The sequence below is a fragment of the Bombina bombina genome, chromosome 1 (genome assembly GCF_027579735.1).
Source record: "Bombina bombina isolate aBomBom1 chromosome 1, aBomBom1.pri, whole genome shotgun sequence".
In the NCBI taxonomy this organism is placed as follows: Eukaryota; Metazoa; Chordata; class Amphibia; order Anura; family Bombinatoridae; genus Bombina; species Bombina bombina.
This window is the reverse complement of record NC_069499.1, coordinates 1450653395-1450667499: the sequence shown is the minus strand read 5'-3', so window position 1 is coordinate 1450667499 and position 14105 is coordinate 1450653395.

The window sequence follows — 14105 nt, the reverse complement described above, 5'->3', positions numbered from 1 at the left end:
CCTCACATTCTCATCCTTCTTCTCCCTCACACACACAACCTCCTCCTCCCATTCTCAGCCGCTCTCTCCCTCACAGCCTCCTCCTCACATTCTCAGCCTTCTTCTCCCTAAAACACAGCCTCCTCCTCACCTTCTCAGCCCTCTTCTCCCTCACACACACAGCCTCCTCCTCACATTCTCAGCCTTCTTCTCCCTAAAACACAGCCTCCTCCTCACCTTCTCAGCCTTCTTCTCCCTCACACAGCCTCCTCCTCACATTCTCAGCCCTCTTCTCCCTCACACACAGCCTCCTCCTCACATTCTCAGCCCGCTTCTCCCTCACACACAGCCCCCTCCTCACATTCTGAGCCTTCTTCTCCCTCAGACAGAGCCCCCTCCTCACTTTCTCAGCCCTCTCACATACAGCCTACTCCTCACATTCCCAGCCTTCTTTTCCCTCACAAGCACATCCACCTCCTCAAACTCTCAGGCACCTTCTGCCTCACACAGCCTCCTCATCACCTTCTCAGCCCTCTTTTCCCTCACACACACAGCCTCTTTCTCACATTCTCAGCCCCTCTCTTCCTGACACAGCCTCCTCCTCACATTCTCAGCCCTCTTCTCCCTCACACACAGCCTCCTCTTCACCTTCTCAGCCCTCTTCTCCCTCACACACAGCCTCCTCCTCACATTCTCATCCTTCTCCCTCACACACACAACCTCCTCCTCCCATTCTCAGCCGCTCTCTCCCTCACACAGCCTCCTCCTCACATTCTCAGCCTTCTTCTCCCTAAAACACAGCCTCCTCCTCACATTCTCAGCCTTCTTCTTCCTCCTCACACAGCCTCCTCCTCACATTCTAAGCCCTCTGCCTAAAACACAGCCTCCTCTTCCTCCTCACATTCTTTGTTCCCTCACATACACAGCCTCCTCCTCACCTTCTCAGCCTTCGTCCTAACACACAGCACCTCCTCCTCACATTCTCAGCCCTCTCACACACAGCCTCCTCCTCACATTCCCAGCCTTCGTCTCCCTCACAAGCACAATAACCTCCTCAAACTCTCAGGCACCTTCTCCCTCACACAGCCTCCTCATCACCTGCTCAGCACTCTTCTCCCTCACACACAACTCCTCCTCACACTCTCAGCCTATATTTCCTCACACACACAGCCTCCTCCTCACCTTCTCAGCCCTCTTCTCCCTCACATTCTCAGCCTTCTTCTCCCTCACATTCTCAGCCTTCTCCTCATATTCTCAGCCCTCGCACTTACACACAGCCTACTCCTCACATTCTCAGCCATTTTTCTCCCTCACACAGCCTCCTCCTCACATTCTAAGCCCTCTGCCTAAAACACAGCCTCCTCTACCTCCTCACATTCTTAGCCCTCTCACACACAACTCCTCCTCCTCACATTCCCAGTCTTCTTCTCCCTCACATGCACAGCCTCCTCCTCACATTCTCAGCCATCTTCTCCCTCACACAGCTTCCTTCTCAGCCCTCTTCTCCCTCACACACAGCCTCCACCTCACATTCTCAGCCTTCTTCTCCCTCACACAGCCTCCTCCTCACATTCTCAGCCCTCTTCTCCCTCACAGACACAGCCTCCTCCTCACAATCTCAGCCTTCTTCTCCCTCACACAGCCTCCTCCTCACATTCTCAGCCCTCTTCTTCCTCACACACAGCCCCCTCCTCACATTCTCAGCCTTCTTCTCCCTCACACAGCCTCCTCCTCACATTCTCGGCCTTCTTCTCCCTCACACAGCCTCCTCCTCATATTCTCAGCCCTCTTCTCCCTCACACACAGCCTCCTCCTCACATTCTCAGCCCTATTCTCCCTCACACACAGCCTCCTCCTCACATTCTCTGCCTTCTTCTCCCTCACACAGCCCCCTCCTCACATTCTCAGCCCTCTCACACACAGCCTACTCGTCTCAGCCATTTTCTCCCTCACACAGCCTCTTCCTAACATTCTTAGCCCTTTTCTCCCTCACACAGCCTCCTCCTCACATTCTCAGCCCTCTTCTCCCTCACACACAGCCTCCTCCTCACATTCTCAGCCCTATTCTCCCTCACTCACAGCCTCCTCCTCACATTCTCTGCCTTCTTCTCCCTCACACAGAGCCCCCTCCTCACATTCTCAGCCCTCACACACACAGCCTCCTCCTCACATTCTCAGCCTTCTCCCTAAAACACAGCCTCCTCTTCCTCCTCACATTCTCAGCCGTCTTCTCCCTCAAATGCAAAGCCTCCTCCACACATTCTCAGCCCTCCTCTTCCTCACACAGCCTCCTCCTCACCTTCTCAGCCCTCTTCTCCCTCACACACAGCCTCCTTACATTCTCAGCCTTCTTCTCCCTCACACATATCCTCCTCCTCACATTCTCAACCCTCTTCTTCCTCACCCAGCCGCCTCCTCACATTCTCAGTCTTCTTTTCCCTCAAATGCAAAGCCTCCTCCTCACATTCTCAGCCCTCCTCTTCTTCACACAGCCTCCTCCTCACCTTCTCAGCCCTCTTCTCCCTCACACACAGCCTCCTTACATTCTCAGCCTTCTTCTCCCTCACACATATCCTCCGCCTCACATTCTCAGCCATTTTTCTCCCTCACACAGCCCCCTCCTCACATTCTAAGCCCTCTGCCTAAAACACAGCCTCCTCTACCTCCTCACATTCTTAGCCCTCTCACACACAACCTCCTCCTCACATTCCCAGTCTTCTTCTCCTTCACATGCACAGCCTCCTCCTCACATTCTCAGCCCTCTTCTCCCTCACAGACACAGCCTCCTCCTCACATTCTCAGCCTTCTTCTCCCTCACACAGCCTCCTCCTCACATTCTCAGCCCTCTTCTCCCTCACACACAGCCTCCTTACATTCTCAGCCTTCTTCTCCCTCACACATATCCTCCTCCTCACATTCTCAACCCTCTTCTTCCTCACCCAGCCGCCTCCTCACATTCTCAGTCTTCTTTTCCCTCAAATGCAAAGCCTCCTCCTCACATTCTCAGCCCTCCTCTTCCTCACACAGCCTCCTCCTCACCTTCTCAGCCCTCTTCTCCCTCACACACAGCCTCCTCCTCACATTCTCAGCCCTCTTCTCCCTCACAGACACAGCCTCCTCCTCACATTCTCAGCCTTCTTCTCCCTCACACAGCCTCCTCCTCACATTCTCAGCCCTCTTCTCCCTCACACACAGCCTCCTCCTCACATTCTCAGCCCTCTTCTTCCTCACACACAGCCCCCTCCTCACATTCTCAGCCTTCTTCTCCCTCACACAGCCTCCTCCTCACATTCTCGGCCTTCTTCTCCCTCACACAGCCTCCTCCTCATATTCTCAGCCCTCTTCTCCCTCACACACAGCCTCCTCCTCACATTCTCAGCCCTATTCTCCCTCACACACAGCCTCCTCCTCACATTCTCTGCCTTCTTCTCCCTCACACAGAGCCCCCTCCTCACATTATCAGCCCTCTCACACACAGCCTACTCGTCTCAGCCATTTTCTCCCTCACACAGCCTCCTCCTCACATTCTCGGCCTTCTTCTCCCTCACACAGCCTCCTCCTCATATTCTCAGCCCTCTTCTCCCTCACACACAGCCTCCTCCTCACATTCTCAGCCCTATTCTCCCTCACACACAGCCTCCTCCTCACATTCTCTGCCTTCTTCTCCCTCACACAGAGCCCCCTCCTCACATTCTCAGCCCTCACACACACAGCCTCCTCCTCACATTCTCAGCCTTCTCCCTAAAACACAGCCTCCTCTTCCTCCTCACATTCTCAGCCGTCTTCTCCCTCAAATGCAAAGCCTCCTCCACACATTCTCAGCCCTCCTCTTCCTCACACAGCCTCCTCCTCACCTTCTCAGCCCTCTTCTCCCTCACACACAGCCTCCTTACATTCTCAGCCTTCTTCTCCCTCACACATATCCTCCTCCTCACATTCTCAACCCTCTTCTTCCTCACCCAGCCGCCTCCTCACATTCTCAGTCTTCTTTTCCCTCAAATGCAAAGCCTCCTCCTCACATTCTCAGCCCTCCTCTTCCTCACACAGCCTCCTCCTCACCTTCTCAGCCCTCTTCTCCCTCACACACAGCCTCCTTACATTCTCAGCCTTCTTCTCCCTCACACATATCCTCCTCCTCACATTCTCAGCCATTTTTCTCCCTCACACAGCCCCCTCCTCACATTCTAAGCCCTCTGCCTAAAACACAGCCTCCTCTACCTCCTCACATTCTTAGCCCTCTCACACACAACCTCCTCCTCACATTCCCAGTCTTCTTCTCCTTCACATGCACAGCCTCCTCCTCACATTCTCAGCCCTCTTCTCCCTCACACAGCTTCCTTCTCAGCCCTCTTCTCCCTCACACACAGCCTCCACCTCACATTCTCAGCCTTCTTCTCCCTCACACAGCCTCCTCCTCACATTCTCAGCCCTCTTCTCCCTCACAGACACAGCCTCCTCCTCACATTCTCAGCCTTCTTCTCCCTCACACAGCCTCCTCCTCACATTCTCAGCCCTCTTCTCCCTCACACACAGCCTCCTTACATTCTCAGCCTTCTTCTCCCTCACACATATCCTCCTCCTCACATTCTCAACCCTCTTCTTCCTCACCCAACCGCCTCCTCACATTCTCAGTCTTCTTTTCCCTCAAATGCAAAGCCTCCTCCTCACATTCTCAGCCCTCCTCTTCCTCACACAGCCTCCTCCTCACCTTCTCAGCCCTCTTCTCCCTCACACACAGCCTCCTCCTCACATTCTCAGCCCTCTTCTCCCTCACAGACACAGCCTCCTCCTCACATTCTCAGCCTTCTTCTCCCTCACACAGCCTCCTCCTCACATTCTCAGCCCTCTTCTCCCTCACACACAGCCTCCTCCTCACATTCTCAGCCCTCTTCTTCCTCACACACAGCCCCCTCCTCACATTCTCAGCCTTCTTCTCCCTCACACAGCCGCCTCCTCACATTCTCGGCCTTCTTCTCCCTCACACAGCCTCCTCCTCATATTCTCAGCCCTCTTCTCCCTCACACACAGCCTCCTCCTCACATTCTCAGCCCTATTCTCCCTCACACACAGCCTCCTCCTCACATTCTCTGCCTTCTTCTCCCTCACACAGAGCCCCCTCCTCACATTCTCAGCCCTCTCACACACAGCCTACTCGTCTCAGCCATTTTCTCCCTCACACAGCCTCCTCCTAACATTCTCAGCCCTTTTCTCCCTCACACAGCCTCCTCCTCACATTCTCAGCCCTCTTCTCCCTCACATTCTCAGCCCTATTCTCCCTCACACACAGCCTCCTCCTCACATTCTCTACCTTCTTCTCCCTCACACAGAGCCCCCTCCTCATATTCTCAGCCCTCACACACACAGCCTCCTCCTCACATTCTCAGCCTTCTCCCTAAAACACAGCCTCCTCTTCCTCCTCACATTCTCAGCCCTCTCACACAGCCTCCTCACATTCCCAGCCATCTTCTCCCTCAAATGCAAAGCCTCCTCCTCACATTCTCAGCCCTCCTCTTCCTCACACAGCCTCCTCCTCACCTTCTCAGCCCTCTTCTCCCTCACACACAGCCTCCTTACATTCTCAGCCTTCTTCTCCCTCACACATATCCTCCTCCTCACATTCTCAACCCTCTTCTTCCTCACCCAGCCGCCTCCTCACATTCTCAGTCTTCTTTTCCCTCACACAGCCTCCTCCTCACATTCTTAGCCTTCTCCCTCACACACAGCCTCCGCCTCACTTTCTCAACCCTCTTCTCCCTCACACAGCCTCCTCCTCACCTTCTCAGCCCTCTAATCCCTCACAAAGCCTCCTCCTCACATTCTCAGCCATTTGCTCCCTCACATACACAGCCTCCTCCTCACCTTCTCAGCCTTCTTCTTCCTCACACACAGTGCCTCCTCCTCACATTCTCAGCCCTCTCACACACAGCCTCCTCCTCACATTCCCAGCCTTCTTCTCCCTCACAAGCACAATAACCTCCTCAAACTCTCAGGCACCTTCGCCCTCACACAGCCTCCTCATCACCTTCTCAGCCCTCTTCTCCCTCACACACAACTCCTCCTCACTCTCAGCCCTATATTTCCTCACACACACAGCCTCCTCCTCACCTTCTCAGCCCTCTTCTTCCTCACATTCTCAGCCTTCTTCTCCCTCAGACACAGCCTTCTCCCTCACATTCTCAGCCTTCTTCTCCCTCACACAGCCTTCTCCTCATATTCTCAGCCCTCTCACTTACACACAGTCTACTCCTCACATTCTCAGCCCTCTTCTCCCTCACACAGCCTCCTCCTCACATTCTCAGCCCTCTGCCTAAAACACAGCCTCCTCTTCCTCCTCAAATTCTTAGCCCTCTCACACACAACCTCCTCCTCACATTCCCAGCCTTCTTCTCCCTCACATGCACAGCCTCCTCCTCACATTCTCAGCCTTCTTCTCCCTCACATGCACAGCCTCCTCCTCACATTCTCAGCCTTCTTCTCCCTCACACAGCTTCCTTCTCAGCCCTCTTATCCCTCACACACAGCCTCCTCCTCACCTTCTCAGCCCTCTTCTCCCTCACACACACAGCCTCCTCCTCACATTCTCAGCCTTCTCCCTCACACAGCCTCCTCCTCACATTCTCAGCCCTCTTCTCCCTCACACACAGCCTCCTCCTCACATTCTCAGCCCTCTTCTTCCTCACACACAGCCCCCTCCTCACATTCTCAGCCTTCTTCTCCCTCACACACAGCCTCCTCCTCACATTCTCTGCCTTCTTCTCCCTCACACAGAGCCCCCTCCTCACATTCTCAGCCCTCTCACACACAGCCTACTCCTCACTTTCTCAGCCATTTTCTCCCTCACACAGCCTCCTCCTAACATTCTCAGCCCTTTTCTTCCTCACACACAGAGCCTCCTCCTCACATTCCCAGCCTCCTTTCTCCCTAACACACAGCCTCCTCTTCCTCCTCACATTCTCAGCCCTCTCACACAGCCTCCTCCTCACATTCTCAGCCTTCTCCCTAAAACACAGCCTCCTCTTCCTCCTCACATTCTCAGCCCTCTCACACAGCCTCCTCCTCACATTCTCAGCCTTCTCCCTAAAACACAGCCTCCTCTTCCTCCTCACATTCTCAGCACTCTCACACAGCCTCCTCCTCACATTCCCAGCCTTCTTCTCCCTCACATGCAAAGCCTCCTCCTCACATTCTCAGCCCTCTTCTCCCTCACACACAGCCTCCTTACATTCTCAGCCTTCTTCTCCCTCACACATAGCCTCCTCCTCACATTCTCAACCCTCTTCTTCCTCAAACAGCCGCCTCCTCACATTCTATGTCTTCTTTTCCCTCACACAGCCTCCTCCTCACATTCTCAGCCTTCTCCTCACATTCTCAGCCCTCTTCTCCCTCACACAGCCGCCTCCTCACCTTCTCAGCCCTCTTATCCCTCACAAAGCCTCCTCCTCACATTCTCAGCCATTTGCTCCCTCACATACACAGCCTCCTCCTCACCTTCTCAGCCTTCTTCTTCCTCGCACACAGTGCCTCCTCCTCACATTCTCAGCCCTCTCACACACAGCCTCCTCCTCACATTCCCAGCCTTCTTCTCCCTCACAAGCACAATAACCTCCTCAAACTCTCAGGCACCTTCGCCCTCACACAGCCTCCTCATCACCTTCTCAGCCCTCTTCTCCCTCACACACAACTCCTCCTCACACTCTCAGCCCTATATTTCCTAACACACACAGCCTCCTCCTCACCTTCTCAGCCCTCTTCTCCGTCACATTCTCAGCCTTCTTCACCCTCAGACACAGCCTACTCCTCACATTCTCAGCCCTCTTCTCCTTCACACAGCCTCCTCTTCACATTCTCAGCCCTCTGCCTAAAACACAGCCTCCTCTTCCTCCTCAAATACTTAGCCCTCTCACACACAACCTCCTCCTCACATTCCCAGCCTTCTTCTCCCTCACATGCACAGCCTCCTCCTCACATTCTCAGCCTTCTTCTCCCTCACACAGCTTCCTTCTCAGCCCTCTTCTCCCTCACACACAACTCCTCACCTTCTCAGCCCTCTTCTCCCTCACATTCTCAGTCTTCTTCTCCCTCAGACACAGCCTTCTCCTCACATTCTCAGCCCTCTCACTTACACACAGCCTCCTCATCACATTAGTAGCCTTCTTCTCCCTCACACACACAGCCTCCTCCTCATATTCTCAACCCTCTTCTCCCTCACATAGCCTCCTCCTCACATTCTCAGCCCTCTTATTCCACACACACAGCCTCGTCACATTCTCAGCCTTCTTCTCCCTCACACACAGCCTCCTCCTCACCTTCTTCTGCCTCACACACAGCCTCCTCCTCACCTTCTTCTCCCTCACACACACAGCCTCTTCCTCACATTCTCAGCCCTCTTCTCCCTCACCCACACAGCCTCTTCCTCAAATTCTCAGCCCTCTTCTGCCTCACACAGCCTGCTCCTCATAGTCTCAGCCTTCTTCTCCCTCACACAGCCTCCTCCTAACCCTTCTTCTCCCTCACACACAGCCTCCTCCTCACCTTCTTCTCCCTCACACACACAGCCTCTTCCTCACATTCTCAGCCCTCTTCTCCCTCACACAGCCTCCTCCTCACATTCTCAGCCTTCTTCTCCCTCACACAGCCTCCTCCTCCTCACATTCTCAGCCTTCTTTTCCCTCATACACAGCCTTCTCCCAGCCTTCTTCTCCCTCACACACACACAGCCGCCTCCTCATCTTCTCAGCCCTCTTCTCCCTCACACACACAGCCTCGTCCTCACATTCTCAGCCTTCTCCTCACATTCTCAGCCATCTTCTCCCTCACACAAAGCACCCTTATCACATTCTCAGCCTTCTTCTCCCTCACACACAGCCTCCTCCACACATTCTCAGCCCTTTTCTCCCTCACACACACAACCTTCTCCCTAAAACACAGCCTCCTCTTCCTCCTCACATTCCCAGCCCTCTCACACAGCCTCCTCCTCACATTCCCAGTTTTCTTCTCCCTCACACAGCCTCCTCACATTCGCAGCCTTCTTTTCCCTCACACACAGCCTCCTCCTCACATTCTCAGCCATCTTCTCCCTTTAACAGCCTCCTCCTCACATTCTCAGCCTTCTTCTCCCTCTCACACAGCCTCCTTCTCACATTCTCAGCCATCTTCTCCCTCACACAAAGCACCCTCCTCACATTCTCAGCCTTCTTCTCCCTCACACACAGCCTCCTCCACACATTCTCAGCCTTCTTCTCCCTCACACACAGCCTCCTTACATTCTCAGCCTTCTTCTCCCTCACACATAGCCTCCTCCTCACATTCTCAACCCTCTTCTTCCTCAAACAGCCGCCTCCTCACATTCTATGTCTTCTTTTCCCTCACACAGCCTCCTCCTCACATTCTCAGCCTTCTCCTCACATTCTCAGCCCTCTTCTCCCTCACACAGCCGCCTCCTCACCTTCTCAGCCCTCTTATCCCTCACAAAGCCTCCTCCTCACATTCTCAGCCATTTGCTCCCTCACATACACAGCCTCCTCCTCACCTTCTCAGCCTTCTTCTTCCTCGCACACAGTGCCTCCTCCTCACATTCTCAGCCCTCTCACACACAGCCTCCTCCTCACATTCCCAGCCTTCTTCTCCCTCACAAGCACAATAACCTCCTCAAACTCTCAGGCACCTTCGCCCTCACACAGCCTCCTCATCACCTTCTCAGCCCTCTTCTCCCTCACACACAACTCCTCCTCACACTCTCAGCCCTATATTTCCTAACACACACAGCCTCCTCCTCACCTTCTCAGCCCTCTTCTCCGTCACATTCTCAGCCTTCTTCACCCTCAGACACAGCCTACTCCTCACATTCTCAGCCCTCTTCTCCTTCACACAGCCTCCTCTTCACATTCTCAGCCCTCTGCCTAAAACACAGCCTCCTCTTCCTCCTCAAATACTTAGCCCTCTCACACACAACCTCCTCCTCACATTCCCAGCCTTCTTCTCCCTCACATGCACAGCCTCCTCCTCACATTCTCAGCCTTCTTCTCCCTCACACAGCTTCCTTCTCAGCCCTCTTCTCCCTCACACACAACTCCTCACCTTCTCAGCCCTCTTCTCCCTCACACACAGTCTCCTCCTCACATTCTCAGTCTTCTTCTCCCTCAGACACAGCCTTCTCCTCACATTCTCAGCCCTCTCACTTACACACAGCCTCCTCATCACATTAGTAGCCTTCTTCTCCCTCACACACACAGCCTCCTCCTCATATTCTCAACCCTCTTCTCCCTCACATAGCCTCCTCCTCACATTCTCAGCCCTCTTATTCCACACACACAGCCTCGTCACATTCTCAGCCTTCTTCTCCCTCACACACAGCCTCCTCCTCACCTTCTTCTGCCTCACACACAGCCTCCTCCTCACCTTCTTCTCCCTCACACACACAGCCTCTTCCTCACATTCTCAGCCCTCTTCTCCCTCACCCACACAGCCTCTTCCTCAAATTCTCAGCCCTCTTCTGCCTCACACAGCCTGCTCCTCATAGTCTCAGCCTTCTTCTCCCTCACACAGCCTCCTCCTAACCCTTCTTCTCCCTCACACACAGCCTCCTCCTCACCTTCTTCTCCCTCACACACACAGCCTCTTCCTCACATTCTCAGCCCTCTTCTCCCTCACACAGCCTCCTCCTCACATTCTCAGCCTTCTTCTCCCTCACACAGCCTCCTCCTCCTCACATTCTCAGCCTTCTTTTCCCTCATACACAGCCTTCTCCCAGCCTTCTTCTCCCTCACACACACACAGCCGCCTCCTCATCTTCTCAGCCCTCTTCTCCCTCACACACACAGCCTCGTCCTCACATTCTCAGCCTTCTCCTCACATTCTCAGCCATCTTCTCCCTCACACAAAGCACCCTTCTCACATTCTCAGCCTTCTTCTCCCTCACACACAGCCTCCTCCACACATTCCCAGCCCTTTTCTCCCTCACACACACAACCTTCTCCCTAAAACACAGCCTCCTCTTCCTCCTCACATTCCCAGCCCTCTCACACAGCCTCCTCCTCACATTCCCAGTTTTCTTCTCCCTCACACAGCCTCCTCACATTCGCAGCCTTCTTTTCCCTCACACACAGCCTCCTCCTCACATTCTCAGCCATCTTCTCCCTTTAACAGCCTCCTCCTCACATTCTCAGCCTTCTTCTCCCTCTCACACAGCCTCCTTCTCACATTCTCAGCCATCTTCTCCCTCACACAAAGCACCCTCCTCACATTCTCAGCCTTCTTCTCCCTCACACACAGCCTCCTCCACACATTCTCAGCCCTTTTCTCCCTCACACACACAACCTTCTCCCTAAAACACAGCCTCCTCTTCATCCTCACATTCTCAGCCCTCTCACACAGCCTCCTCCTCACATTCCCAGTCTTCTCCCTCACACAGCCTCCTCACATTCTCAGCCTTCTTTTCCCTCACACACAGCCTCCTCCTCCTCACATTCTCATCCTTCTTCTCCCTCACACAGCCTCCTCCTCACATTCTCAGCCCTCTTCTCCCTCTCACACAGCCTCCTCCCCACATTCTCAGCCATCTTCTCCCTCACACACAGCACCCTCCTCACATTCTCAGCCTTCTTCTCCCTCACACACAGCCTCCTCCTCACATTCTCAGCCCTTTTCTCCCTCACACACGCAGCCTCCTTCTCACATTCTCAGCCTTCTCCCTAAAATACAGCCTCCTCTTCCTCCTCACATTCTCAGCCCTCTCACACAGCCTCCTCCTCACATTCTCAGCCTTCTTTTCCCTCACACACAGCCTCCTCCTCACATTCTCAGCCTTCTTCTCTCTCACACACTGCCTCCTCCTCACATTCTCAACCCTCTTCTCCCTCACACAGCCTCCTGCTCACATTCTCAATCTTCTTTTCCCTCATACAGCCTCCTCCTCACATTCTCAGCCTTCTTTTCCCTCACACACAGCCTCCTCCTCCTCACATTCTCAGCCCTCTCACACAGCCTCCTCCTCACATTCCCAGTATTCTTCTCCCTCACACAACCTCCTCACATTCTCAGCCTTCTTTTCCCTCACACACAGCCTCCTCCTCCTCCTCACATTCTCAGCCTTCTTCTCCCTCACACAGCCTCCTCCTCACATTCTCAGCCTCCTCCTCCTCACATTCTCAGCCCTCTCACGCAGCCTCCTCCTCACATTCCCAGTCTTCTTCTCCCTCACACAGCCTCCTCACATTCTCAGCCTTCTTTTCCCTCACACACAGCCTCCTCCTCCTCCTCCTCACATTCTCAGCCTTCTTCTCCCTCACACAGCCTCCTCCTCACATTCTCAGCCTTCTTTTCCCTCACACACAGCCTCCTCCTCCTCACATTCTCAGCCCTCTCACACAGCCTCCTCCTCACATTCCCAGTCTTCTTCTCCCTCACACAGCTTCCTCCCATTCTCAGCCTTCTTTTCCCTCACACACAGCCTCCTCCTCCTCACATTCTCAGCCTTCTTCTCCCTCACACAGCCTCCTCCTCACATTCTCAGCCTTCTTCTCCCTCACACAGCCTCCTCCTCACATTCTCAGCCTTCTTCTCCCTCACACACAGCCTCCTCCTCCTCCTCCTCACATTCTCAGCCTTCTTCTCCCTCACACAGCCTCCTCCTCACATTCTCAGCCTCCTCCTCCTCACATTCTCAGCCCTCTCATGCAGCCTCCTCCTCACATTCCCAGTCTTCTTCTCCCTCACACAGCTTCCTCCCATTCTCAGCCTTCTTTTCCCTCACACACAGCCTCCTCCTCCTCACATTCTCAGCCTTCTTCTCCCTCACACAGCCTCCTCCTCACATTCTCAGCCTTCTTCTCCCTCACACAGCTTCCTTCTCAGCCCTCTTCTCCCTCACGCACAACTCCTCACATTCTCAGCCCTATTCTTCCTCAAACACAGCCTTCTCCTCACCTTCTCAGCCCTCTTCTCCCTCACACACAGCCTCCTCCTCACATTCTCAGTCTTCTCCTCACATTCTCAGCCCTCTCACTTACACACAGCCTCCTCATCACATTAGTAGCCTTCTTCTCCCTCACACACACAGCCTCCTCCTCATATTCTCAACCCTCTTCTCCCTCACACAGCCTGCTCCTCACATTCTCAGCCCTGTTATTCCACACACACAGCCTCGTCACATTCTCAGCCTTCTTCTCCCTCACACACAGCCTCCTCCTCACCTTCTTCTGCCTCACACACAGCCTCCTCCTCACCTTCTTCTCCCTCACACACACAGCCTCTTCCTCAAATTCTCAGCCCTCTTCTGCCTCACACAGCCTGCTCCTCACAGTCTCAGCCTTCTTCTCCCTCACACACAGCCTCCTCCTCACCTTCTTCTCCCTCACACACACAGCCTCTTCCTCACATTCTCAGCCCTCTTCTCCCTCACACAGCCTCCTCCTCACATTCTCAGCCTTCTTCTCCCTCACACAGCCTCCTCCTCACATTCTCAGCCTTCTTCTCCCTCATACAGCCTCCTCCTCACATTCTCAGCCATCTTCTCCCTCTCACACAGCCTCCTTCTCACATTCTCAGCCATCTTCTCCCTCACACAAAGCACCCTCCTCACATTCTCAGCCTTCTTCTCCCTCACACACAGCCTCCTCCACACATTCTCAGCCCTTTTCTCCCTCACACACACAGCCTTCTCCCTAAAACACAGCCTCCTCTTCATCCTCACATTCTCATCCCTCTCACACAGCCTCCTCCTCACATTCCCAGTCTTCTTCTCCCTCACACAGCCTCCTCACATTCTCAGCCTTCTTTTCCCTCACACACAGCCTCCTCCTCCTCACATTCTCATCCTTCTTCTCCCTCACACAGCCTCCTCCTCACATTCTCAGCCCTCTTCTCCCTCTCACACAGCCTCCTCCCCACATTCTCAGCCATCTTCTCCCTCACACACAGCACCCTCCTCACATTCTCAGCCTTCTTCTCCCTCACACACAGCCTCCTCCTCCTCACATTCTCAGCCCTTTTCTCCCTCACACACACAGCCTCCTCCTCACATTCTCAGCCTTCTCCCTAAAACACAGCCTCCTCTTCCTCCTCACATTGTCAGCCCTCTCACACAGCCTCCTCCTCACATTCCCAGTCTTCTTCTCCCTCACACAGCC